Source organism: Pectinophora gossypiella, chromosome 16 (genome assembly GCF_024362695.1).
Source record: "Pectinophora gossypiella chromosome 16, ilPecGoss1.1, whole genome shotgun sequence".
NCBI lineage: Eukaryota > Metazoa > Arthropoda > Insecta > Lepidoptera > Gelechiidae > Pectinophora > Pectinophora gossypiella.
In genome coordinates, this window is record NC_065419.1 from 1,374,938 (window position 1) to 1,402,934 (window position 27,997).

At 35.1% G+C, this 27,997-nt stretch overlaps 1 protein-coding gene and 1 long non-coding RNA gene across 4 annotated transcripts in view; both read right to left on the bottom strand.

Annotated features, from left to right (window-relative positions):
• Nucleotides 1-27,997, bottom strand: part of LOC126373959 (uncharacterized) — a 650,308-nt gene that overhangs the window by 215,224 nt on the left and 407,087 nt on the right. For 2 of the 3 annotated variants that reach the window (XM_050020362.1, XM_050020361.1), the window contains exon 2: nt 17,326-17,393. The exons of the other annotated variant lie outside the window; for it this stretch is intronic. The gene's annotated coding sequence lies outside the window, so the exon portion shown is untranslated. The remainder of the gene's footprint in view (nt 1-17,325; nt 17,394-27,997) is intronic. 3 annotated transcript variants of the gene reach the window in all.
• LOC126374058 (uncharacterized) overlaps nt 1-27,997 on the bottom strand; it is a 310,332-nt gene that overhangs the window by 215,224 nt on the left and 67,111 nt on the right. The window lies entirely within an intron of this gene.

Sequence of the window (27,997 nt, forward strand, 5' to 3'; positions counted from 1 at the left end):
TAACTTACTTACCAGAATAAAAATTTACGAAGATTTGGCGGCGCGTGCGACGGAGTTGCGGGCCACCGGTCACACGCTTATAAACCGCCCGAAATTCACACTAAAAATCGAAGGTGTGGACACACCCGCTCGGCGGAGCGCTGTCTGGGGAATGCGGCAGCTCGCAGGCGCAGGACTATATAAATCGCCCAATTCAACGCCTACGTCACGGACAAAGCTAGTACGACCTCAATCGTCCGTTAGATGACGCCGCCGTCGCACACTCAACATGCAAGTTATTAACAACTCCAAGGACAGGAGACAGACCGAAAATTCCCAAATATAATTTTGTATTAAATATTGACACCAACATTCTTCAGCAGCTACTTGACAAGGGACTCCAAGATATAGCCCTTCGTATAATATCGGCACACGCCATCTTCCGGTTACTGGTGGAAAGTCGTCGACTGCGGAGCCCAACGATAGCAAGTCGATGCTCACGGACCTTCCATCGAACAAGGCGAGATGGCGCTGTGTTCAATACTACACAAAAAAGCTATAAAACGGATCCCCTGTAACTAATCCGGAGGCTGAAAGAAACGGCACTACAATACCTCCCCACCCAAAAGGATTTCCGAGTGAAAAAAAAAATAATTAAAAAAAATAAAACAAACGAGGAAATCCCAGCTGGCCCTCCAGCTGATCCCTCAAACAAACCAAAACTCAAACCTCAACAAAAATATTCAAGTTTAACTTGAAAGAGAAATAACTTTAAAAATTAAAAAAACAGATACAAATGCTATTCAAGATAAAGTCGACGAAAAAAAAATAATCCAAAAAATAAAAAAGTAAAACTATAGCAATGAAAATAAATAAAGGCAAAAAAATGCCATTCAGTACAAACAGTAAAAAGAAAATCCTACAAATACAAAGACAAACTTAAAAAGAATAGAAAAATAAATAAAGGCAAAAATGCCATTACCGGCGGAGGCCACACAACGTAAAAACTTGCCTGAGACGGCACATGAACCACCCGTGCTCACCATGAGCACAACAACATCTGATAGCATCCAAGAAATCCTTCGCATCCAAAAATACTTCGCATCCAAAAATACTTCGCATCCAAAAAATACTTTGCATCCAAGAAATACTTCGCATCCAAGAAATACTTCGCATCCAAGAAATACTTCGCATCCAAGAAATACTTCGCATCCAAGAAATACTTCGCATCCAAGAAATACTTCGCATCCAAGAAATCGCATCAATAGCGCGCATACGAGCGCCAAAAACATGTCGGTAAGCAAGTCGCAATGACTCATTACAACAACAATACGTGTCCGTAGCAATAACTGCGTCCACCAACGAACACTAACGACTTCAAAAGCCATCAGTCACAACCACCACTCCCTCAACATCTTAAAATGGTGGGGAAGTGACCTCACCTTACAATCGGCGAGTGCTCGACCCCAACCATCAACAAACACTAATGACTTCAACAGCCATCAGTCACAACTACCACTCTCTCAACATCTCAAAATGGTGGGGAAGTGACCTCACCTTATAATTGGTGAGTGCTCGACCCCAACCATCAACAAACACTAATGACTTCAACAGCCATCAGTCACAACTACCACTCTCTCAACATCTCAAAATGGTGGGGAAGTGACCTCACCTTATAATTGGTGAGTGCTCGACCCCAACCATCAACAAACACTAATGACTTCAACAGCCATCAGTCACAACTACCACTATCTCAACATCTCAAAATGGTGGGGAAGTGACCTCACCTCACTATTGGTGAGTGCTCGACCTCAACCATCAACAACCACTAACGGCTCAACAGCCATCAGTCACAACTACCACTCCCTCAACATCCTAAAACGGCGGGGAAGTGACCTCACCTTACTATTGGTGAGTGCTCGACCCCAACCATCAACAAACCACACGATTAGGTACTAATCCCTACCTAACGCGAAACCAAAAAAAGTAATAAAAAAAAATATAAAAAAAACGAGCCAACTTGTTGATGGCGGCGCGGCGTGCCGCCGGTGTGGCCGCGCGTCCACCCGCAAGCTGCTCGGAAATAAAGTTATAAAGAAAAAAAATAATAAAAAAGAAATAGGCCACAATTTGCCAGTGGCGGCGCGGCGAGCCCCACAGCGGCCGCGCGTCCACCAGTAAATCGGCTCCTACAACAACTAACCTAAATGATAACTAACCTAAATGATTCCCCAACGCTGCCGGTGTACCCGCACCTTCAAAATGTGAAGATGTATAGTACAAGTGGTGGCCCTGCACCACGAAATAATACCTCGTAAATTATTTCATCTTTACGTAATAGACGAAATTTAATTGGAGGTCCTTCCAATCCCATGATTAAAAAAAATGAATGACTAATGTACTTTAACAAAGATTTAACTTAGTACTAAGTTTTAAAGAAAAAATAATCAAAGAATATTTTCATTAACTAAATACCTACTTGAAAAGTAAAAATAAATGCAAATAAACAAAATGCAAATGTAAAAAAAAAATATAGTTATTTGTAAAACTAACAATGTATAAATGTTGTTTATGTAACGTATTTAATCCAATTCAAAAGATTTACTTATTAGAATTTATCCGGTAATAGAATACAAAACTATTAAGCAAACAATAGCTCAACAATAAAAGATTGTACCACGTAATACTAACGAGCGTATCAAAAAAAAACAAAACCAGTTTATTTGCTATAAGCTCAAAAGGAATGCAAGATAGATAACAAGCATGTAGGTATTTATGTATAGCCGTGGTTATACAACCAAGAACTATAATTTCACTAGATAGCAAGTTAAATGTTTAATTGAAATTAGGCCGAAATGCTTTTATAAATTGTTGCTTAATTTGAAAGAATTTACAAATTGTAAATAAACCTTGAGGGTATAAAACAAAAATTTAATTCTAAACTCACGCCAAGTTTCATAAAATTTTGAAGAAAAAAGCCGTATAGCAAAGCTAAGCAGTAAACTAGCAACAATAATAATTTTACTGAAGAATGTTAAAAATTTAAAGTTACATTAAAAAAAAAAACCTTCGTAGGGTATATAATGTTTTGTTTTATAAAAGCAAATTTGTGATAAAAACAAAAAAGTAAGCTCAAAATTTTAAGAAACAATTAAAGAAGTTTAATAATACGGAAAAATAGCTGCAACGCAGTATAATTTTTTTTAACAATGTGATGTTATAAAATGCTATACGAGTTCAAAGTCCAAACTTTAAAAGTATGCAAAGCAAAAGAAATAATATATAATGCAAATGTAAATTTAAAAACACAGTTATACAAAATAGTTTGTAGGTATTTGTAAATTAACTTGTTTCGTTTAAAGCACACATCAATATGAATACGATAAATCTTATCCACTAGGGGGTAAATGAAGAAACACCACCACCACACAATTTGTTCTTTTTACACGTTACAAAAAAAATACACAACGAATGACCAGCCGATCCTCGAGCAAAAGACCGAAGACCGGGGGCGTACCCTGAACCTTTAGACCTCAGTAATCGGGCGCCATGTAATGTTTTTAAGATTTTAAAGAAGAAGATGATGATGAAGAAGATGAAGGTGGATGGATGAAGAAATAAAATGTAAGACATGAGTTTACTCGAGTCGAGGGAGTTTAAACAAAGTGACGCTAATAAACATTTTTCTGCAAAGTTGTCTCCCAAGTACGAAAAGTGTCGGGTGGTGAGAAAATTGTCACGATTAGTTTACGAATTAGAAGACGAATCCGGTAAACCTCTCGGTAAATGGCACATTAAGGATTTCAAAACTGTGGGAATTTAAAATTCAGTAAGGTATGTATTGTAAGTTTGCAAGGTAGTTCATGCGCCCCTTCCCAAACTACCAATTGTGCAGTACATCTTCACATTTTGAAGGTGTGGGTACACCAGCAGCGTTGGGGAATCACTTAGGTTAGGTATAGGAGCCGATTTACTGGTGGACGCGCGGCCGCTGCGGGGCTCGCCGCGCCGCCACTGGCGAATTGTGGCCTATTAAATTGTGGACGGTGGACGTGTGGGCATTCCCTAGGTTCCCCACACTGCCACTGTCGACATGTCCACTTATTTTTATTTTATTTATTTTTTTTCATTTTTTTTTCTTCTTTTTATCTTAATATCCGAGCAGCTTGCGGGTGGACGCGCGGCCGCACCGGCGGCTCGCCGCGCCGCCATCAACAAGTTGGGTCGTTTTTTTTTATTACTTTTTTTTTTTGTTTCGCGTTAGGTAGGGATTAGTACCTAATCGTGTGGTTTGTTATTGGTTGGGGTCGAGCACTCGCCAATTGTAAGGTGAGGTCACTTCCCCACCGTTTTAAGATGTTGAGGGAGTGGTAGTTATGACTGATGCCTCTTGAAGTCGTCAGTGTTTGTTGGTGGACGTAGTTGTTGCTACGGACACGTATTATTATTGGGATGAGTCATTGCGACTTGCTTATCTACGTGTTTTTAATGCACGTGTGCGCGCTATCGATGCGAAGAATTTCTTGGATGCTATCTGATGTTGTTGTGCTCATGGTGAGCACAGGTGGTTTATGTGCCGTCTCGGCAAGTTTTTAAGTTGTGCGGCCTCTGCCGGCAATGGCATTTTTGCCTTTATTTATTTTCATTGCTATAGTTTTACTTTTTTATTTTTTGGATTATTTTTTTTCTTCGACTTTATCTTGAATAGCATTTGTGTCTGTTTTTTTTTTAATTTTTAAAGTTATTTCTCTTTCAAGTTAAACTTGAATATTTTTGTTGAAGTTTGAGTTTTGGTTTGTTTGAGGAATCAGCTGGAGGGCCAGCTGGGATTTCCTCGTTTGTTTTATTTTTTTTAATTATTTTTTTTTCACTCGGAAATCCTTTTGGGTGGGGAGGTATTGTAGTGCCGTTTCTTTCAGCCTCCGGATTAGTTACAGGGGATCCGTTTTATAGCTTTTCTGTGTAGTATTGAACACAGCGCCATCTCGCCTTGATCGATGGAAGGTCCGTGAGCATCGACTTGCTATCGTTGGGCTCCGCAGTCGACGACTTTCCACCAGTAACCGGAAGATGGCGTGTGCCGATATTATACGGAAGGCTATATCTTGGAGTCCCTTGTCAAGTAGCTGCTGAAGAATGTTGGTGCCAATATTTAATACAAAATTATATTTGGGAATTTTCGGTGTCTCCTGTCCTTGGACTTGTTAATAACTTGCATTTTGAGTGTGCGACGGCGGCGTCATCTAACGGACGATTGAGGTCGTACTAGCTTTGTCCGTGACGTAGGCGTTGAATTGGGCGATTTATATAGTCCTGCGCCTGCGAGCTGCCGCATTCCCCAGACAGCGCTCCGCCGAGCGGGTGTGTCCACACCTTCGATTTTTAGTGTGAATTTCGGGTGAGAATTTGTCTTTACAATGCGTTATAGCATTTTAATCGTAATTATCAGTGTCGATATATGTTGTCATTGTTTTTCTTTTAGGCGGTTTATAAGCGTGTGACCGGTGGCCCGCAACTCCGTCGCACGCGCCGCCAAATCTTCGTAAATTTTTATTCTGGTAAGTAAGTTATACATTTCTGTCATCTGTCGTGACTCGTGAGTGTTAGTGTTTGCGGTCAGGATTCTAATGTGCGATTTGTTCCGAATAGGTGTGGTTTTGGTGTCCGTGGCGTGGACACGTTGCTCCGCCATTTTGTCCCAGCGTCGTGGCATCGACGTCATCGTACGTTGGCCGCATACGTGGCTTCTCGACCTCCGACAGGTGAGTCTTTTCATATGATTTTGGGGAGTTAGGTTGTGCCTCCGCCCCTAGAGGTTTAATTTACCCCTGTGCGTTTTGTCCGCAGGAGGTGTTTTGGGAAGGTGTTTTGGGGTGGCTGTTTTGCGAAGGTGTTTTGTGACGGCTGTTTTACGAAGGCTGTTCTGTTCTATGACGGGTGTTTTGTACAGCTGTTCTGCTACTGCTACAGCTACAGCTTATTGGTAGCTGCTTCTAGTCGGCTCGGCTTCCTTCCCGCCGCCGAGGGCAAACGAGCTAGGGAGGTTTTTATAATACCTTTCTTATTATTTAATAATGCTTAACGAATGACCAGTGGCCTTGAATACCTGGAATGTACCCTTAGGATTTAAAAGTTCCAAATACCTATTTATATTTTTGTGTAACTTTGGTTCTCTTAGTAATTAATAAATTTAAGTACTTAAACCCATGTCTTACATTTTATTTCTTCATACATCCATTTTTCATCTTCATCATCATCTCTTCATTAAATTTTAAACATTACAATACGTAGACTAGCAATCGGCTAATACCGTTTTATAAGCATAGTTATTCTATTATGGGTAGTTGTGCAAAAAAGTAGGGTAATTTTCTTAAAAAAAGATTGGTATTAAAAAAAAAAATAGATTTAACATAGCATCACGTGTGTATCCCCAAAAGCGAATGTAAGAGGGGGGGGGGGGGGGGCGAGCCTATTGCCATAAACCGGGCACTAATTCTGGATAACACGTGGTATCACTTATCTACAATCCAAATATGAATTCAAACTCATAAAGCCGAATGAAGTAAAAAAAATGTTTTGCATATTTTATTGACAGTAATTAGGAACCTTTTTACCTATGTATGTCTACCAGATGGATGTATACCCAAAAGATTATTATTCAACCATATCATCACAGTATTATTACAACAAACACTAATTATCGTCTGTAGAACTTGTTCTAACACGTCAGGGCCTGTTTTTGCACCTTCCTGTCTAAACCGGTCTCGGCTCGTTTTTTTTTTTTAATAAAACTGAATGAAACCTTTTTGTGGCGTGGTTATTTTACTTTTTTATTGTTTTTTGGAATTTGAGAATCGTGGGATTGAAACTAGGGCTGACCAACCTGTCACCATGGTTTATCGTATTCATTTTAGGACTTCGTAATTAGAGTGGCTGCCAGTTGTTTTCCGATTATGACCCAGTGATTATGCTGGGTCGGCTATTTTTTTTTATTTGTAGTATTTTAAAAAAGCTGGATAACAATTGGGATCCTGAAGTCTAGATTAGTAGTACGCAGTAACTACTCGACTTCGTTTTCGAGTATTGCAAGTATTCGAAACCTGAGTATGCGAGATATTAGGACCCGGGTAATCTACGATTCCTATTGGGTATTCGAATCAGCTTGATTCAACCCATCTGCAGTTGGGGATTACAGATTCAATTTTTATTTCATAACCTACTGGTTTCAGAATTTTGTAGAGAAACGACCTCCGTGGTCCAGTGGTTGAGCGTTGGCCTCACGATTAAGAGGTCCTGGTTTCGATTCCCGGTGAGGACACACCACAAAAATTACTTTGTGGTATAGGGACCTCACTAGGACATCACTGGCTGATCACCAGATTGTCTGAAAGTTAGATAATCCGTGCTTCGGAAGGCACGTTAAGCTATTGGTCCCGGTTACTACTTACTGATGTAAGTAAGTAGTAACTAGTAGTAGTAAGTAGTAAGTACTGATGTATGTAAGTAGTCGTCACATGAGCCATATCAGGGGCCTTTGACGGCTCAATAGTAACCTTGAATTATATGCTGCTAAAGCCTACTCAAGTCAAGCTAATAAAGGTGATAATTATCATAATCTCAAGTAAAATGTGTCTACACTCAGCGGGATCCCCTGTCTGGGAGACATAAGAGTGATGCAGAGAATTAGATCTGGATTTGTTCTACTGAATTATACTGAAAACAGAATTTGTTCCGTTAAAAAAACGGAAATACAAAGTTTTCTAACCGACCTCCAGGCAGCGGGATATTTACCAAAGTTAAGTTTGATGAAGTATAAATTGGTATTAACTTTTAGATCTGTATTTATTCTGTTCAACAAAACAAAAAAAATACTTCTGACATCCTTACTTCAGCTACAATCAAGCTGCAATGAAACCTCCAGTCAGCGGACTTTTTCTCTCAATGACATTCTTTTGTAACTTTTACACTAAAATAATAAAAATTAACCTATTTACGACTATAATTTCACTTAAATTACCTATTCGTACATCTAGTGCTTAAATTAAGAAGTATAGAATTTGAAAGATATTATGTGAGTAGAATATAAAAAAAAAACTATGTATCAGGTACAAATTTAAGCTGTGAGAGAAAAAGTCCGCTGACTGGATGTTTCATTGCAGCTTGATTGTAGCTGAAGTAAGGATGTCAAAAGTATTTTTTTTGTTTTGTTGAACAGAATAAATACAGATCTAAAAGTTAATACCAATTTATACTTCATCAGACTTAACTTTGGTAAATATCCCGCTGGCTGGAGGTCAAACACTAGGTAGAAAACTTTGTATTTCCGTTTTTTTTAACGGAACAAATTCTGTTTTCAGCATAATTCAGTACAACAAATCCAGATCTAATTCTCTGCATCACTCTTATGTCTCCCAGACAGGGGATCCCGCTGAGTGTAGACACATTCAAGTAAAATATCTTTATTGCTGTTGCTGATTATATTATTTTTCCAGATAAGGCTGAGTACAAATCTTGTGCTGGACGTATGAGCCAGATGGCCAGCCTGAAGCTGACCAAGGCCCATGAACGCCCTACACCGGGGTTTCTGATCTAAATAAATAAAAATGCTTCTTACAATTTTCTAGAGCGAGGAGCGAGGCACCGAAGGAGAGCCCGGAAACGATGAGAACGCGCGCGGGAATAGAGCCAACTGACACGAATTTCCGACAATGACGTTCTTATATACCAATGATGTACCGGGTCAACTCCTTGATGTACCTCTCTTCTCGATCCTTTATTTTTCACTAAGAGATTTACATAATTCCTCTTAAAACTAGTATTCTAATAGGAATCCAAAACAAAAAACCGTCCTGAACTGATGACCCTCATCTATACTAGTGGAAACATACCATGAATAGCGTTTCCTTCCCAAATGATCTCGTTAATCTACATTTTTCAGGACCAACTTGGAGTGAAGCTCCTTAAAATGGACCATCTTTTCAATTATATTTTCTCAAGGGAATAAAAGACATAAACATAAGAGTTTTAATCCAAAGTACACACTTAGAGCTACATATACAACATCATTCTAAAGTAAACAAGTATCTTGAACAATAATTATTAGACAAAAACCTTACAACTCTAAGTAAAAAATCTACCAAAATAATACAAAAACAAACTTATTCTAAATTATTTTCTACCAATCACAAGATAGCAGTCTATCCTGCTCTTCCGGTCCTTTTCACACATGATTCTCTGTCCCTGTCACATATTTAAATCCTACTCTTACAAACGTAATGAATGGGGAGAACGAAGATTCTTACAGAATTTCACTTGTAAAACTGTTAATCATCACAAATTACACACTAATGTTATTTATCACAAAACAAAGTTAATCATCGCGAACAAATCTAATCATGTCATTTTAGATCAAAATAGCTTTGAACATGACTTTAAGGAATTTTACTTCGTATTCATAGAACTACCAAAATTTACAAAGACAAAAGAAGACCAACTAGAAAATATAGTAGAAAAATGGTGTAACTTTTTTCGCTATGCAGCAGAAACAAACGAAGAGGATCTAGATAAGATAGTTGGTAATGACGTAATAATAAAACGAGCTTATGAAGAGATGAATAAGTTTAATTGGTCAGAAGAAGAGTTACTAGCATATGAACAAATGAAAAAACGCATAATGGGTGAAGTAGCTGCTTTAGCTCAAAAATTTGATGAAGGTCTTAGAGTTGGTCATGAAAAAGGCAGAGCTGAAGGTAAGCAGGAAGATAGGGAAGAGGGCAAAAAACAGGCTAAAATAGCTGTAGTTAGAAACTTACTTAAAGCCGGCTTATCTGTTGACTTGATAGCCCAATCTACTGGACTTTCCAAAGCTGAAATTTTACAACTCAAGAAAAAGCTTAAAAACTTAGTGATCTTATTAATTGATTATCTATTGTTGTATCACTTAAATAAGTTTCAGGGTTATCATCTATTACGTCACTTAGAAATAAATTTAAAGAAATTAATATTTTAACTTTGGCATCACAATATATCTTTGAAAACTTAATATATGTAAAAAAACATATAGGATTATTTGCAAAAAATAGCGATCGGCACATTGTTAATACCCGGAATAAAAATAAACTTGCTTTACAAGTCAGTCGATTACATAAGATTACTAAATCTTTTAAGGGGCAATGTATACGTTTTTACAATAAGATTCCCATTGACATTCAGAATTTGCCTTTCAACTGCTTTAAGACAGTAGTTAAACAAAAACTTTACAAAAAAGGTTATTATAAAGTTAGTGATTATTTAGAAGATATGAATGCATGGAATTAACTGTCTGAGAACTGATATTAGGCAGCTAAATTACTCAATTGTATATCAATATTTTATGTTTATTTTTTTTTATTTTTTTAAAGAACGTCTAGGGCCCTGTGCCGAGGTTTTTCTTGCAGCTTCTTTTCCCCGGCTATACAGGTTGTGAGAAGCTGCAGTAGTTTTAGGCGGATGAGACGTTCGTTATGTAAAAATTGACGATTCAAAGTGTAACTATGTTACCTACTGAATAAAGATATTTTTGAATTTGAATTGAATTTACGTCATCGGTTTCTTGCCCGTTTTCGCTCCAGTTTACGGTACTCTTCCGGGTTTTTTCTCTTAATTTTAGAATCACCTTGTTGTAAACTACCCAAGTTTTGTTCTTGCTCCGTTTTACCGGATGAATTACTCGATGCATTAGTTACTTTGTCTCTTTTACTAATATTCTGTTTATCTAAAATAATAGGAGAAGCTTTTTTAACTTGTTCATGTAATATATCAGATACCTTATAACGACCATTTTTGATGAGATTGTTTAAATATTTTGTTTTGTTTCCCTCTTTATCAAAACAAAGGTCATGCAATCTTTCAAAAATAGAACAAACATCAATTCCTACTCCATGTAGTATTCTAGATAAATCTTTCGGCGTAAAAAGCTTTTTCTCGGCCAAGAAGTGATTTAAATAATTTTCTTCATTAAAACAAACTTTATGAAAGTTTCTTAAAATAAAAGTGGCATTATTTCCCGACATGGATAATATATTAGATAAATCACTTGGCGTAAAACCTGCATTACGAAAGTCACCTAAAAGTTGTGTTTCGTTTCCTATCTCATCAAAACAAACATCATGAAAATCTTTTAAAGCAGGGCAAATATTAGCTCCTGCTCCATGCAATATCTTAGATAAGTTACTCAGCGTAAAACTTTCTGCCTCGCATAAGAAACGATTTAAGTATGTTTTTGTGTCTTCTATAAAACAAAAATCATGAAACCTCTTCAAACTCTTTTCTAGATTATTCTTTGCTCCACTCAACATACTACATAAATTACCCGGCCTAAAGCCTACCTTACAGAAGTCATCTAAAAGTTTTGTTATTTCTCTTTTCTCATTAAAGCAAACAATATGCAATCTTTTTAAGATAGAAGAAGCACGAGCTCCTGTTCCACATAATGCAGAGGATAAGTTACTTGGCCTAAAGCCTGCTTTATAGAAATCATCTAAGAGTTTTGTTCTTTTTCCTTCATCATCAAAACAGACATTATGCAATTTTTCAAAAGCATATCTAGCTCTAGTTCCTGCTTTACTTAAAATACTGGCTAAATTACTTGGCTTAAAGCTTTTTTCTCCACCTTTTTCCTCAATAAAAAAGTGCTTTAAATGCTGTTTTCTATTTCCTTGCTCATCAAAAAAAGTATCAAATAGGTCTTTAAAAGCTTTAGAAACATTAGCTCCTGCGCCATGCAAAATACTGGATGTATTAGATAGACTCATTCCGTCTTTTTCTAAAATGTTTAAATATTGAGTTTTATTTCCTTCTTCATCAAACCACAGATCATACAAGCTTTTGAAAGCTGCTGCAGCATTAACTCCTGCTCCATTCAAAATACTAGACATATTAGTTAGGTTTATCCCTTTTTCTTCTAGAGTTTTTAAGTATTGAGTTTTATTTCCTTCTTCATCAAACCACAGACCATATAAATCTTTGAAAGCTGTTACAGCATTAGTCCCTACTCCATGCAAAATACTGGATATATTAGCTAGATTTATTCCCTCTTTCTCTAAGGTTTTTAAATATTGAGTTTTATTTCCTTCTTCACCAAACCATAGGTAATATAGATTTTTAAAAGCTGTTGCAGCATTAGCTCCTGCTCCGCCTAAAATACTGGACATATTAGTTAGACTTACTCCTTCTTTGTCTAGAGTTTTTAAACATTGAGTTTTATTTCCTTCTTCATCAAGCCAAAGGTCATATAAGTCTTTGAAAGCTGTTGCAATATTAGTTCCTGATCCACCTAAAATACTAGACATATTAGTTAGATCTATTCCTTTTTCTTCCAGAATTTTCAGATGTTGAGTTTTATTTCCTTTCACGTCAAACCATAGATTATATAAGTTTTTAAAAGCTGTTGCAGCATTAGTTCCTACTCCATGCAAGATATTGGACATATTAGTTAGACTTATTCCTTCTTCTTCTAGAGTTTTCAGATATTGAGTTTTATTCCCATCTTCATCAAACCACAGATCATATAAGCCTTTAAATGCTTTTGTAGCATTAGCTCCTACTCCATGCAAAATACTGGACATATTAGTTAGATCTATTCCTTCCTCTTCTAGAGTTTTTAGATATTGAGTTTTATTTCCACCTTCATCAAACCACAGATCATATAAGCCTTTAAATGCTTTTGTAGCATTAGCTCCTACTCCATGCAAAATACTGGACATATTAGTTAGATCAATTCCTTCCTCTTCTAGAGTTTTCAGATATTGAGTTTTATCCCCATCTTCATCAAACCACAGATCATATAAGCCTTTAAATGCTGTTGCAGCATTAGCCCCAGCCCCACTTAAAATACTGGACATATTAGTTAAATTTATTTTTTCTTCTCCTAGAGTTTTTAAATATTGAGTTTTATTCCCATCTTCATCAAACCACAGATCATACAAGCCTTTAAATGCTGTTGCAGCATTAGCCCCAGCCCCACTTAAAATACTGGACATATTAGTTAAATTTATTTTTTCTTCTCCTAGAGTTTTTAAATATTGAGTTTCATTCCCATTTTTATCAAACCATAGATCATATAAGTCTTTAAATGCCGTAGAAGCTTTAGATCTTGCTCCACTTAAAATACTAGACGTGCTAGCCAAATTTACTCCTTTTCTTTCTAGAGTTTTTAAATATTGAGTTTTATTTCCTTCTTCATCAAACCACAGATCATATAAGTCTTTAAACGCTGTGGGGGCTTTACCTCTTGCTCTATTCAAAATACTAGATATATTAGATAGATTTATTCCCTCTTTTTCTAGGGTTTTTAAATATTGAGTTTTGTTTCCCTCTTTATCAAACCATAGACGATATAAGCCTTTAAATGCTGTAGGAGCTTTACCTCTCGCTCCGCCTAAGATACTGGAGACATTAGTTAAGCTTATTCCTTCTTTTTTCATGACTTTCAAATATTTTTTTCCTTCTCCTTTAATTAAAAAACTTAAGAACTGATTAAATGCAGGTGTTCCCTTTTTACCAACCATACTTTTAGCAAATTTAATTTCTTCATCAATGTTTTTATTTTGATTTTTTTGATAACTAGATCTATTTTTTTTTATATCTTCCAAAAGCTTTTCCATTATTCCTTTCGTAATAGGGCCAAATTCATGAGATTCTGACCAACGTAACGCTACTTCATGTAATTTCTCGTAATTATATGGAATATCAGACTTACCTATCTCATTTCTAATAACAATATTCAAATTTTCCCTATTAGGTTGGTTAACTGCAAGTATTAGTTTATCTAAAAATTTCTCTTTTATTTCTATGACATTCTCATCAGAGAGTCTTCCTTTTTCTTCTTCTTTCTGCAAAGAAGGTGGAAGCTTTAATAGACTATAAAGTTTCTCTCTTGTTGTTCCTTCTTGCACAAATTGATAAAGACCATTCCCATTTATACACGAACAATTTCTTAAAATTTTATATCTTTTTTCTCGAATATCTATACTATCAAATTTTAAGGGATAAGAATCTTTAGAATGCCCTTTTTTTATTTTTTTTTCTTCTGTAATGTCTAGATCTGCATCAGTATAGATAATAAAATATTTTATATCCTTATCATTTTCTAATTTTTCAACGAAAAGAGTAAAATATTTATTAATAGAAAACGTATTCTTTCTTTCCTGTCTTTTGGAGGGAAATAACTGATCATAACCAATATTACCATCTGCATTATGAGCTTTTACATAAGTAACTCTATCTTTATAATTAATAGTAATATTATTAGATGTATCATGGCTTTTTTCCTCAAAACTTATGGAAAGCATGTTTTTATTCAAGAACATTTCATGTAAGAAGAGTATTAATAAATTGAATTCATATATAACTCCAGATATATAATTCTTAAGTTTTTTATCCTTTTCTGGAGCTGTTAAATCACACAATACTCTTTCTTGTAATGCTATATAATCGTCTTGAACTTTAGTATTTTTTTTTATTTCGTTTTTAACGATGTTGTTCAGTTCTTCTCTATTAGGCTGATTAACTGCAAGTACTAATTTATCTAAAAATGCTTTTTTTGTTTCTTTTTCAAACTCTTGAGAAAGTTTTCTCCCTTTTATTGCTTTTCGCATAGCAGGAGAAAATTCTAATTGTCCTAAAAGTTCTTCTCTTGTTGCATCATCCTGCGAAAACTGATAAAAACCACTCCCTTGCGTATCATTTGTAAACAAAAAGTCTTTTAAAATGTCACATTCCTCTGTATTTATGCTATCAAATTTAAAAGGATAAAATTTTCTCAACTGTCCTTTTTTTAATTCATTTTCTTCTGTAAGATCCAAGCCTGAATTAGTATAGACAATAAGATATTCTACATTATTTGATAAACTATCTGATTTAGAGATTAGATGTTTAACAAAACTACCAAAGTAACTATTAATAGAAGAACTTCGTCTTTCTTTAGTAAATAATTTAGCATAGCTAATATCATTATCTATATAATTTTCGTCTACATTTTCAATTCGTATATGAATAGACTTCTTTTCGTAACGAAGAACAATATTACTAAACATATCAATTTCAGAATCTTCAAACGCTAATGACAATGAAGGATATTTATGTTCATACGTAGACTTTCTAAGTGAGCAAAGCACTGACAAGTCTAATCGGTACATAAGCCCTATCAAATGATGAGGAATGTATTGCTTAGTTTGACGAGTATTATCTAATTCATTCTGTCTAGGTTCATCTTGTAAATCACTAGGAGATTCTAAATCTTCATTACTAGCAACATTTACATCCATGCGCGCCCTTTTTGGTGCTTTATTATCTTTATCCATAACAGAACGCCCACGTTTTCTACTTGTTTTATGATTTCTCTTACCTGGACCCCTTGAATGACTACCTTGTTTATGCGAGGAGTTTTCAATATCTTGTAATGGTGTAGAAATGTAAGATTGAGAAATATTGTTTGAATTTGAACCTACCACATTACCGTACGCTTCCTCTCTAGAAACTTTTATGCTTCTCTTTATATCTTTTTCAATATTACTAAGAAGTGGTACAAAATGGTTCTTGTAATTCACTATGTAAATAATATTATTACCTGTACCTACCTTACCTTTAGTAACATGTAATCCATCTATCTCTTTATCTCTCAATTCTATAGTCCTAACTTTCACGCCATACTTTTCGCATATCATTTTTCCTTCAACTTCAGGTCTTCCCCATATAGCGTTTTCCAACTGAAGAATTTTTATTTCTGAATCAGAGCTTGTATTTTCAATGTCTTCAGCAGTAAATTCAATACGCGAAATATATTCACAGAGTTTTTCACCTTCTCCTTTTAAAGCACTACCCAACCATGAACCTTTTTTTGATTGATTAATTTGTTGTGCATATTGCTTACAATTTTTCCGCAAAGACTTTACACTAAATCCTTTACTACCTGCAATCAAACCTTTATCTTTTAGCTCGTTCAATCCTTGAGCTATGGAATCAAAGAAACAATCCCCTTCACCTATAGCAGCTCCTATCTTAAAGCCCTCAGGCAATTTCTTCCTTAGTGTCTCTAAAAGTTGATTAAGCTTCTTTTTTTCCTGTTCATTCTTTGCATTTTTTATCGCACTGAAAATGGAAATAGGTTCTCTAGTAACAAAATCTGACTTTTCTAGAGTGCTCTTACTATTAGGTGATTTACCGGACTCTTTATTCCCTGCTAACATATTGACTCACTATACTACACTATTCACATGATAGTTGAAAAAATCATCAAAGTAAAGTTATCTTTTTATAACTAATAACATTATTACAATATTTTTGTCATTAAATTAATAATATGGTCGCTTTTGTTTAATTAATAATAACCGTGAGAACTTTTTGTTTTGGGGTGCGTTGGGCTACCAAGTGATACATACGAACTTATTTATATGATGATTTCATTATACGCTAAAACTAGCCGTATTAGCCCATTGCATGGATGAATAACTTTCTAGAATTTACTCATAAGCAAAGGAGCTGATTTAAACATAAAAATAACAATGGAAAAACCCCACTGCAAATTGCAATTGATAGCAACAATATTATGGAGTGTTTTTTAACTGACAACCAAAAAAAGTTAAGAGACCAACTACGTTAAACGGTTAAAGCTACAGATTCTGATGAAGATTGGGATAATCCTTATGGTCCAGGTGTTGAAGATCTGAAAAAAATTTTAGAAAAGGAATTACACAGATCTTGCAGAAGGCAGTGATATAGTATTAACTTTCTATACCAGTTTGGGGAATATAGACGTTAGACTGTATCCTGACGTACAAGATAAAAGCAAAATTATAGTAAAAGTGAGTAATAAAGATGAAGTATTGGAAAAATTCAAAGGTCATGAAGAAGAATTTGTCGACGATTGTGCACTTGGTGATTATGATATCTACTATGCTATTGAACAGGGATATTCTGAAAGGTCTGGAAAATTAATACATCCTGAAGTAATAAGCGAGTCTAACAACAAATGGACAGAACGTGAAGAGTTAAGAAAGGATTCTATGGAGGAAGTTGCTAGAAGGCATAAGTTATTACAAGATTTACGCAATATTGAGTCTAATATTGTGAAAAAGGAGAAGAATTTTGACGTAAAAACTTACCTGATAGATATCTTTAAAATTTTATCTAGGTTCTATGAAGAAAAAGGGTATATTTCTAAAACAGACTTAGCTAAAGCAGCAGAAAAAGAAAGTAAAAAAATGGGGTTAGAAGGTAAATACAACTGGAGTAAGATTTTTGGTTTAGAGGAAGAAATTATTGAAAAGGCAGAAAAACAAGGTGATAAAGAGCAAAAGTCAAACATACCTGATGACTTCTATTTAGGGCACGCAGTCAATAATGGAAGCTGTTTTTTTGATTCATTCAGGCAAAGTCTGGAACAACAGAAGGGAATCAAAGTTACTGCAGAGCAGTTAAGGAATGAGTGTAAGAGATTTGCGCAAGACAAACCTCCAGAGTGGTTTATAAGTAAAATTGGCAATGACTTTGATGAGGTTGAAGGTGAGTTCGTAAATCGTGGAATTACGTGTAACCAATATATCAATAGCATTGGAAAGAATGAATTTCAGGGACGTTCCGATATCGAGGGCAGAGTACTTTGTGATAAGTATAGTGTGAAATTGCATGTTGCAGAAAGTAACCCATTGCACACTATTGATAAACAACAAGATCCGTTCTTGCATCAATTAATAGATAGCTCAGGATCAAAAGCAGGTAAGATAGATTATAGTCACAATAGTGTCTTACATATGGTAAATGGAGGCCATGATTATTTTCAACCCCTACTTTATAGAAATAAGGCCTTGGCAAAAAAAACGCAAGAACAAAAAGATTCCTTGTGCTATTCAAGCTTGCCAAGCTGTAGTATAGATGAGTTAAAGATAGAAAAAGCATCTCATCAACAGAAGGCACTGCTTGTAAGTAGACCATAGCTTTGTATATGATTTGTTACACAGCAATGATGGGAGAAGTTTATTTAGTAAGTTGAAAAAGAAACTATTTTATCTAAAAGTTTACTTATTTACTTTAAGTTATACCTGTCATTTTCTTATCCGCCGAAAAGGAAAGGGACGGGTGATTGACAGCTCTTAATTTTAGGAAGAATGAGTAAATAAATGAATAACCCGGGCGAATTTTTAGACGGTTGTTTTAGATTTGTGCTTAAAATTGACGTGTGTTCCATAAATTTTATGCTTGTCGATTACCCGTCCCTTTCCTTTTCGGCGGTATGGACTTTCAAGTACACTCTCAGATTCAAAACTTACTATTACCCACAAATATAAATATAATGTTTCTAACCACTATCTCAAGAGGTATTATCTTGAGTTTTTTGACTAGCTGTTCTCTTTCGTTTAGAGTGTTTATAAAGTGCGTGCTAATTCCTGCTTCTCCAAGCTTTTCCATGATAAAAGCACTAACATGATTATTAATTATTCCTTTGCCTTCAATAACTTCATATTTTTATAAAACGACCTTTTCCTTTGTATAGCGTAACTTGTAACTTGAATTATTTCATATTTTTGCCTTTGTTTGTCTATTCTGTTGTTTCTGATAATTGCTGTTCTCTTCTAGTTGCCATAAATGTTGATGGTTTTTTTTATTGTGAACAATATTGCATTTTTATATTGTTTAAGGGTGGAATAAACTTGTCGCACGCGATAACCGTAATCATAAAATAAGGAATAATACTACATATAGAACGACAACTCTCCGCTTCCCAACAGCAGCGTCTGAGCTAGGTTTAGCTAGGTTGGTGTCAGGCGTTACACACACAGATGCGCGTGTACGATAATGTCAATGTGTAGTGTCTGTGTAAATGAAGTTGTTTGTATGAAGTGTCCGGGGTGAGCCGTAATTCACGCGAACGGAGCCGCGGACAGAAAGCTAGCATAATAATTGTATATTTTATGTATTTGCAAAAAGTATAACAATAATAGATACAAGTGTAACAGATGATATGATCGAAAAGGAAATAGAAAGAGGGAGCGATCATTTCCGGAGACAGATACCTTCTTATCGAAAGTATTTACATCATAGGTATGTTGGACTACAACTTAGGGAAGGGATTTGTCGTGTAAATAATAACTTTATGTTAGTATATAACAAGTAAGTCTTTTATTAAATAGAAATATAATTTTAACATTATCAGTAACAAAGCCGTACGTTTTGGCGCTAACCACAGACTAGTGCGAATCCTCGAGTTGACAGTTGACAGCCTATTACAGACCCTTAAATTAGTCAGTTCCTAATACTCGTCCTTGAAATTGACAAGTATCTAAGGATGATCGCTGATGATCACCCTGAGCTTATTACTGACCCTTGAAATTAGTCAGTTCTTAATACTCGTCCTTGAAATTGACAAGTACCTAAGAATGGTCGCTGGTGATCACCCTGAGCTTATTACTGACCCTTGAAATTAGTCAGTTCCTAATACACGTCCTTGAAATTGACAAGTACCTAAGAATGATCGCTGGTGATCACCCTGAGCTTATTACTGACCCTTGAAATTAGTCAGTTCCTAATACACGTCCTTGTTAGTGACCCTTGAAATTAGTCAGTTCCTGATACTCGTCCTTGAAATTGACAAGTACCTAAGGATGATCGCTGGTGATCACCCTGAGCTTATTACTGACCCTTGAAATTAGTCAGTTCCTGATACTCGTCCTTGAAATTGACAAGTACCTAAGGATGATCGCTGGTGATCACCCTGAGCTTATTACTGACCCTTGAAATTAGTCAGTTCCTGATACTCGTCCTTGAAGTTGACAAGTACCGAAGGATAATCGCTGGTGACTATTCTGATCCTATACATGTCCTTGAAGTTGACAAGTACCGAGGGATAATCGCTGGTAATCATTCTGATTCTAATAATAAACAGTTTATAATTTATACTGCTACCACTTATTATATTTATTGTCTCATTGCATAGACCAGTCCTGTCTTACTCGTCAATTTGTCAGTTAAATCATGGCATTGCATTGGTACCTGTTGACCATTGAAATAGGTCAGTACCATCAAATTATTCTTATTATTTATATTTCGTTTCCATATCTCGGGCCTACGGAGTCCCGGACTTTTGGTTATTATTATTATTATTATTATTTTTCCCTGGTTTTCCTTTAAAATTGGTCTGTTGGTGAAATTACCTGTTGACCCTTAAAATTGGTCAGTCTGTCAAATTATCTGTTGACCCTTGACATTGGTCAGTCTGTCAAATTATCTGTTGACCCTTAAAATTGGTCAGTCTGACAAATTATCTGTTGACCCTTAAAATTGGTCAGTCTGTAAAATTATCTGTTGACCCTTAAAATTGGTCAGTCTGTAAAATTATCTGTTGATCCTTAAAATTGGTCAGTCTGTAAAATTATCTGTTGACCCTTGAAATTGCTTAGTCTGTCACATTATCTATTGACCCTTAAAATTGGTCAGTCTGTAAAATTATCTGTTGACCCTTAAAATTGGTCAGTCTTTCAAATTATCTGTTAACGATTTCTATATTTGCAGGTTCTTTACTGAATAGAATCAGGGTATTAAGTATATTATCTATTATAAATTAGTATAAACCGTAATCGGTTCCCATGTAATTAGTAAGAGTATACTTGAGTAGGTATACTATAAAGTATGCTTTAATAATTTTCAATAAATTAATTTTTGCCTCTTCCGAAACAAAATATCGGATAATTAAATAGATAAATATTATCATCAAATAAATAACAAATATTAATTACATAATGTACTTCTTTTATGTTTCTGTAATTACTAAGATGACTGTAAGTCTTCTTTCTTACTTGTGTTTATTTTCAACATCTTGTAGGGTTCGGAACAACTTTCCCTTTTAACGGAACCCCACATTAAATGATTACAAAACTAATCACTTCGATTTAAATAAAAACTACAGAATACTATAATACACTAACACTATAATTTAATTAGGAGCACATTTTAATCAAAAGAAACATGTTATTCAACTTTAAATGTGAATACCTAGAGATACTGAATTTGTTCCACTTTCACACCTTTTTCTGACACTTGCATACGCACATGACATATATATCTGGTGTGGCATCCAATACTGAACTATAGTATTTAATGGCAGCCAAAACAAATAATTATGGGTACCCCTTTTGGCTTTTCTGTGAAATCTGTAGGTTTCACGGAACCTACTCGAATAATCGCTGTCGTAAGCATATTATATTATGTTTGTCTATTATTCCACTATACAACTAAAATAAAAGAGAACTGAATTAAGATTATATTCCCAACTAGTTGGGAGCCGTCGTATGATGAACCAAGTACACGCGTCTAACCGAGTCTCATTCGAACAAAGCTCTGGTCTAATTAATAATGGTAAGTGGTGAATTATATCGCCATCCGAAAGTAGTGGTCGATAAGTAGCTGTCATTGTAATTGGATAAAACAAGTGTAAATAATTGTATCCTAATAATTATGGTTGTAATAACTGTAATAATACAAATATTGGGAATCCCTGATAAATAATGTAATGCCTAACTAACCTTTCAAAACTGAATTTAAAATTAGAGTTACAATGAATAACACACATAACAGAGCATCACGACTGCAGCCCCGAAAGGGTGAGCAGAGGTGTATAGTATGCAAACACCCACTTTTCGCCAGTTATGTTTATGAAACATACAAATAAATATAATACTAGGTACCTACACATATTCTTCTGTCGCATATTGAAATAATTACGTGATAGGTATTACTTTAAACTTAATCGACTAATATCATCATTTACGATTTATACACATATAAGTATGTAATTAATATTATTATATCGATAAGTTCGCCTATTGCCGCGTATTGATAAGTCTTGTTTGGTCCAATAACGAGTAATTGTATTGTATCCATATATTGTTGTATTCCAGGTTTACCATACATTCTAATAGCTTTTTTTATAATTATTACGAGTTCGTTTTTGAATCACTAAAATGCCCTCAAACTTAAGTACTTATTTGGATAATATTCCTTAGGTATTTAACAGCAATTTATAACATCAAACCTTTCGATCACATTAAAATTATTGGTCTGACGGCTAGATAACATATTATATTTATAAGTCTTAAATTTTTGGTATACCGCCTCATAACTAACTTGCAGTGGACAGTATTACATACGACGTTTAAGATAGGTATATTAGTGTTTTTAAGTACTAGCAAAATAGAGAACATTGATAATAAGCAGAAATCAGCCTCCATGATCCAGAGGTTGAGGTTGGTCCCGGGTTCGAATCCCTGTGGGGCCACATCACAAAACCCACTTAGTGACCTCTAGTTTAGTTAGGACGCCACAGGCTAACCACCCAATTGTCGGAAAGCAAGATAAACAGTTGGTCCCAGTTACTGCTTATACATGTAAGTAAGCAGTCGTTACATGAGTCATGTCAGGGGCCCTTGACGGCCCAATAATAACCCTAACACCAGGGTTGATGAGGTTGGTAATTCACCTCACAACCCATACAATATAAGAAGAAGTAGCAGAAATCGATAATCATAAGACCTACAACAGGCGTTTAATCAAAGAGATTAGATCGCTTTATAACGTAGAATACGTAAGGCCACATTGGGGTAGACAGAGATCATGGAATTACACTAACTCGATAGTATCGGGATATCGTTAGGTACGTTATTACGAATAATAAACTAACAGTAGTCGCATTAATTGAAGTATATACCGGTAGTAACCACATCATACATGTTGATGTTACTTAACTGTAATTATAAGAAGCTGAGATTCTTTTAATTAGGTTTACGTCACTATGATTGTGAATAATCCAGAAAATTCAAGTTGAAACAACATTTTGATTATTTACAAGACACTCTTACTTCGCGTCATTTATTATAAACTACTAGCCACTCTACCTGGCTTCCCCTAGGCACATTTTGTTTCTATATTACTGGTGGTAGCTTTCTAGCAGACGTGAAGACTATGACAAGTGCCACGCACAAATTTATTCGAAAGTTCTCGAGATTAGCCTGTACTTAAAGATATACTTTTGTCTAGGTATCCTGATACTTGTACTATGTATAAGTTAGTAACTAGTCACCACAAAGGTTGTATTGGTAGACACATACTAACTAAAAGTCTCAACAAACCTTCTATTATTATTTTCTTTTATTATAATGTGCCTGACATTTTTCCTTCAACTGGTTAAAGTACCATCATAACACAATAAATAATTTGGTGACAAAATTCAAATAACCTATGAGAAAAGTCAATAATAAAATGAACCATGAGAATAACTTCAATAGCGCAAAAAAATAAGGTGGGTGTACATTATTTTTATCATGAATGTTATGAAAGTTCAAGAATTAAATTATTATTATTATTATTTTATTAACAGCCTTCATGTAAGTAAAGTACCTACTTTGAAAACTAAACCCTCTATAATAATAAATCTGAAGTACTTGTAAAAACTATTTTTTTTTCCCAATAAAAATGAATATGATGAATGGCTTTTGATATATTATACACATAATTATGTCTTAATCTTATTTTAAATATTAGTCTTAATTTAAATTTATTCAGTCTAGTTTTTTTTTCTTGTTGAATGTTTTGAATATTATTTATCACACATATTAATGCTAGAAGCCTGATTTAGCATATAGAATATAACCTAATTATTATATATTTGGAATCAACAGTAAATGTATTTCATTCAGTCTACTAATGTATGAAAATAGGTAAGTATTTTATTTACTGGTGCATCTTTATGTGTGACTGAAGTGTAATATCATAAGATAAACCATGATAGCATAAGTCTACTTAAATTAACTTGCTAGAGTAAGTAACATAAAATTATATATTTTAAAACTTAAGTATACAAACTGCCTAAATGTAATACACAATCCAAGAAGTATAGTGCAATGCCATTCAATAGAAGCTCAAAAGTCTGTAACTTAGTCAACTTGTTCGGTCTGTTTGGTCTTTGCAATAGTCTTTCTTTCATTAATGAATTTGAGGTCAGTTAAGAAGCTGTGTAACTTGCCATATCTGGATCTGTCTCCGCTGCTCTCGTGGAGTGTCAAAATACCTTGCTCTTGAACGGGGTTGTCAACGCACTATGCTGACCATAGTTGCAGCACCCATCTCTTTCCGCTGGGGTTAGACTATCTCTGTGACATGACAGCGGGGTGAGCACTTTCACTGTAGGCATCCCGTGTCCAGAATCCATCATTGGCACCCATGGATGATCGGGCATACCAGCCAGGTCAGAACTTTCACCGTGACTCATCAACATTGTTCCTCGAAAGAAAATATTGTATTAACAACACACTCTTAGTATTATTTTTTTCCATTTAAAGATAGGTGCATATAGTCAAATAAACACGTAGCCAAATGTACATAAATATAAATAGTCTTTTAGTATAACATTGTTATATTTTCCATGTATCACTTTCATACACAATTATGTAATTATTTAGGTTTTTAAGTTAAAAGGAAAAGAAAAAAAATAATGGAAAACCTAATAACTATTAACATATTTTCTTTTTTTTTATAACCTATAAGTGTTACATACATGTACTCTTTACAAGAATAGTCACTCTGCACTATTTTACCACTACTACCATTAGTTGGTAGAAATACATAACAGTACAGAGATGTTTACAGTACTATTTGCACATTACTTACACTCTTTTTGTGGGCGAGAATACACCGATGTTTCAAAACCGGTGCTGATCCCACTTCTGAATTGTTGGACTACAACTCAGGGAAGGGATTTGTCGTGTAAATAATAACTTTATGTTAGTATATAACAAGTAAATCTTTTATTAAATAGAAATATAATTTTAACATTATCAGTAACAAAACCGTACGTTTTGGCGCTAACCACAGACTAGTGCGAATCCTCGAGTTGACAGTTGACATCTCACGTCAAACGAGAGGATACGTTTACAAAGCGAGTTACTAATACGAGTAATTGAAGTTAAAATAATTTACAATAAGTATAACAATTTATATAACTAGGTATTTGTACATTCAATTATTATATTAATGCAGGAATAATTGGAACAAACATACAGATAACTATTAATGTATACTAGCACAACTGAAATACTAGTGTTATTTGTAACAGTTTATAGCCCATATCATGAAGATCATAACAGGTATTTTAGCCTATAGTGCAGGGGTGGCCAACGATTAGACCCAAGATCTCTTGTTTACTAACGAAACCCTGTGCGATCTACCAATTACATACTTCTTAAACCTTAAAACCGTGACGGAACAGCGATTGAAAAATTATTGGTACAAGTTGATGCGATTTTAAACAACATTTTCCTTCGCGGGTTGGAAAGTCAGACGAAAGAAAAAACGGACCTGTCAAAAAGCTTCAGGTTATGTAAGCGTAAAAAATACTAAGCGGGATGATTCAGACCATGATTCTGACTTGATATCTAGTGGAATTTACTGTTGGAAAATTCAAAAAAAATATGGAGTATTTTTTAAATTATTTTCAGTTCCATAATTTAGCGACGGAAAATTCTATTTGATACCTACTCAGAATCATGGTCTCGATCATACCTCAAAGTTTTCGTTACGATGCGATGTCACTAACACCCTGTATACACCACACACAGCACATGACATTTGACTTAAATATTTGCGACAGAAACAGAGGAAACTCATTTAATAATAAGAAAGTGAGAGACGAATGGACGAACAGGCTCTTAGAAAACTTGGAATGCATCAGTGGCAAGACCTTGCATTCTTAGAAACTGCTTTGTTTGAATAAAAATGGCGGAAAGTGAACAATGACCAGTGGGTATCCGACCACACTGCGTTTCTCTTGTGAATTCTTAGTTGTTACTATTTTGTTTCTTTTTTTTTTCATAAATAAGCTACTAATATTTTGAATGGAAATCTGTGAATGCTTTAAAGTCTAAACCACAGAATTATTGAATTCATGTTTGGATCGTAGATAATTTATATCACAACACGTTTTCAGAATTTGTGTCCAGTTATCTACAATAGGCCTATTACCTTATTAGGCGAGAAGTGGGTGTATATTACTAATACATACATACACCCACACCCTTGATCCCTAATGGGGTGGGCAGAGCCACAAGTATTCAAAGGCAACTTGCAGCCACTGTCATACGATGCCGTAAGCTCGATATTACTAATAGAATAGAATAGGATTTTTGTTTATTAATTGTGACTGTGCCTACCCCGTTAGGGATTACGGGTGTGAGTTATATTTTCGGCAGTTTTTTTAAAGAATATACTTTAGCTGGTTAATGTACTTGAATCGTCTTGCGTCAATATGCAATTAAATGCTAGATGTAACTAATGGAATAACCGCAAACTTGTGGTTAAATGAATTATTGCATCTTTGAACTGTAAAATATACTCAACTGTGGTGTAGGTAAAAGCAACTTTGTATTGTAGCAAGAGACGAAGATAAACTAACGATTCTATTTAGTTCAAGTATTTATTCGTTGAATCTGTCACATGCGTCTTCAAGTGCAGTTCTTAGAATTTATACTTTGTGTTTAGTTGGACGGATGAATCTTGACACTGTAATACTTTCGGACTGTTCAAATCTCAGTTGAGTGTCAACGTGTTTCCGTCGCGTCTGTCATCATTGTCACTAATAATTTGTATCAGTTGTCTGCGACTTACATTATTTTTCGCCGTTAATTCGATTCATACCTTGCACCTCCTTAGGCTGAGTATGGACTTGAGCATTTCAATTAAATGTTACACCAATATAATAAAGTAAAGTTGTAAGTCAACTAAAGAGTGTTGTTGCAGATGTAAGTATCTGTACCTGTGTGTCTCTATCATCATCTGTGTTAATTTGTTTTGTATGTTGTGTGCAATAAAGTATATTTGATTTGATTTGATGTAAGTCATCATCCTCATCCTCTGTTGTAAATGAAACTTTTTTATTATTATTATTATTTTTTTTATCCTCCTGCCCTTATCCCACTCTAGGTACTTGCCTTGTACTTGCCTACCATGTTTGTAAAGATATTGTGATATCCAGCGGAGGTATAGTTCGTTGCGGTGTAGATTGCCGCTTTGGTATATCGCTATAAACATGTGTTTGTAAAAACAAGCAGTCTATGCTGCGCAAGCAACTTCGTTGGGTGTCGCAATTTGAGTGTACTTATCTTTAGTATATGATGTACTAGTATAATAATATGTGGGATTAATGTCGGGACAAACCCTTTTAGGGTTTTCCGATGTTAACTATTTAAAATGTAGCATTAAATTGTATCTATGATAAATAAATAAAAATAAATAAATAAATAATAGGTGTGGTCGGCACAACATGTATTCCTCTTCCATTCATTCCTGTCAGTCGTCATCCCAGTACTGACACTTTTCACACACATATCCTTCACACAATCCATCCACATAAGTTTCCTCGTCGTGATATTTGTTTCATCCCTCCTCATTACATGCCCATACCATGGTAACCTGCTGTTGTCGTAGTTGTAATAGGTATTGTAAAACAGGGTCGTTTTCAAAATTATAAAAAAACCTTTCTGTCAAAAATTAATCTTCTTCTTTTATCGTGTGGATTGTGAAGTGAATTACCAACCCCATCAACCCTGGCGTCAGGGTTATTACTGAGTCGCCATAGGCCCCTGACATGACTCATGTAACGACTACGTACGTACTTACATCAGTAAGTAATAACCGGGACCAACGGCTTAACGTGCCTTCCGAAGCACGGATCTTTTTACTTTTCGGACAATCAGGTGATCAGCCTGTAATGTCCTAACCAAACTAGGGATCACAAGTGATTTGTCCCCACCGGGATTCGAACCCGGGACCTCCGGATCGTGAGCACAACGCTCAACCACTGGACCACGGAGGCTCAAGTCTATCGCACTTTTAGACGTTGATTTGTGCTTGTCTACGATAAAAGGATGTTAATGCATCCATGAAGAAATTCCTGTTGTGAACCTCTTTTAGAACATCTGGTAACCGTTTCTAATTCTTA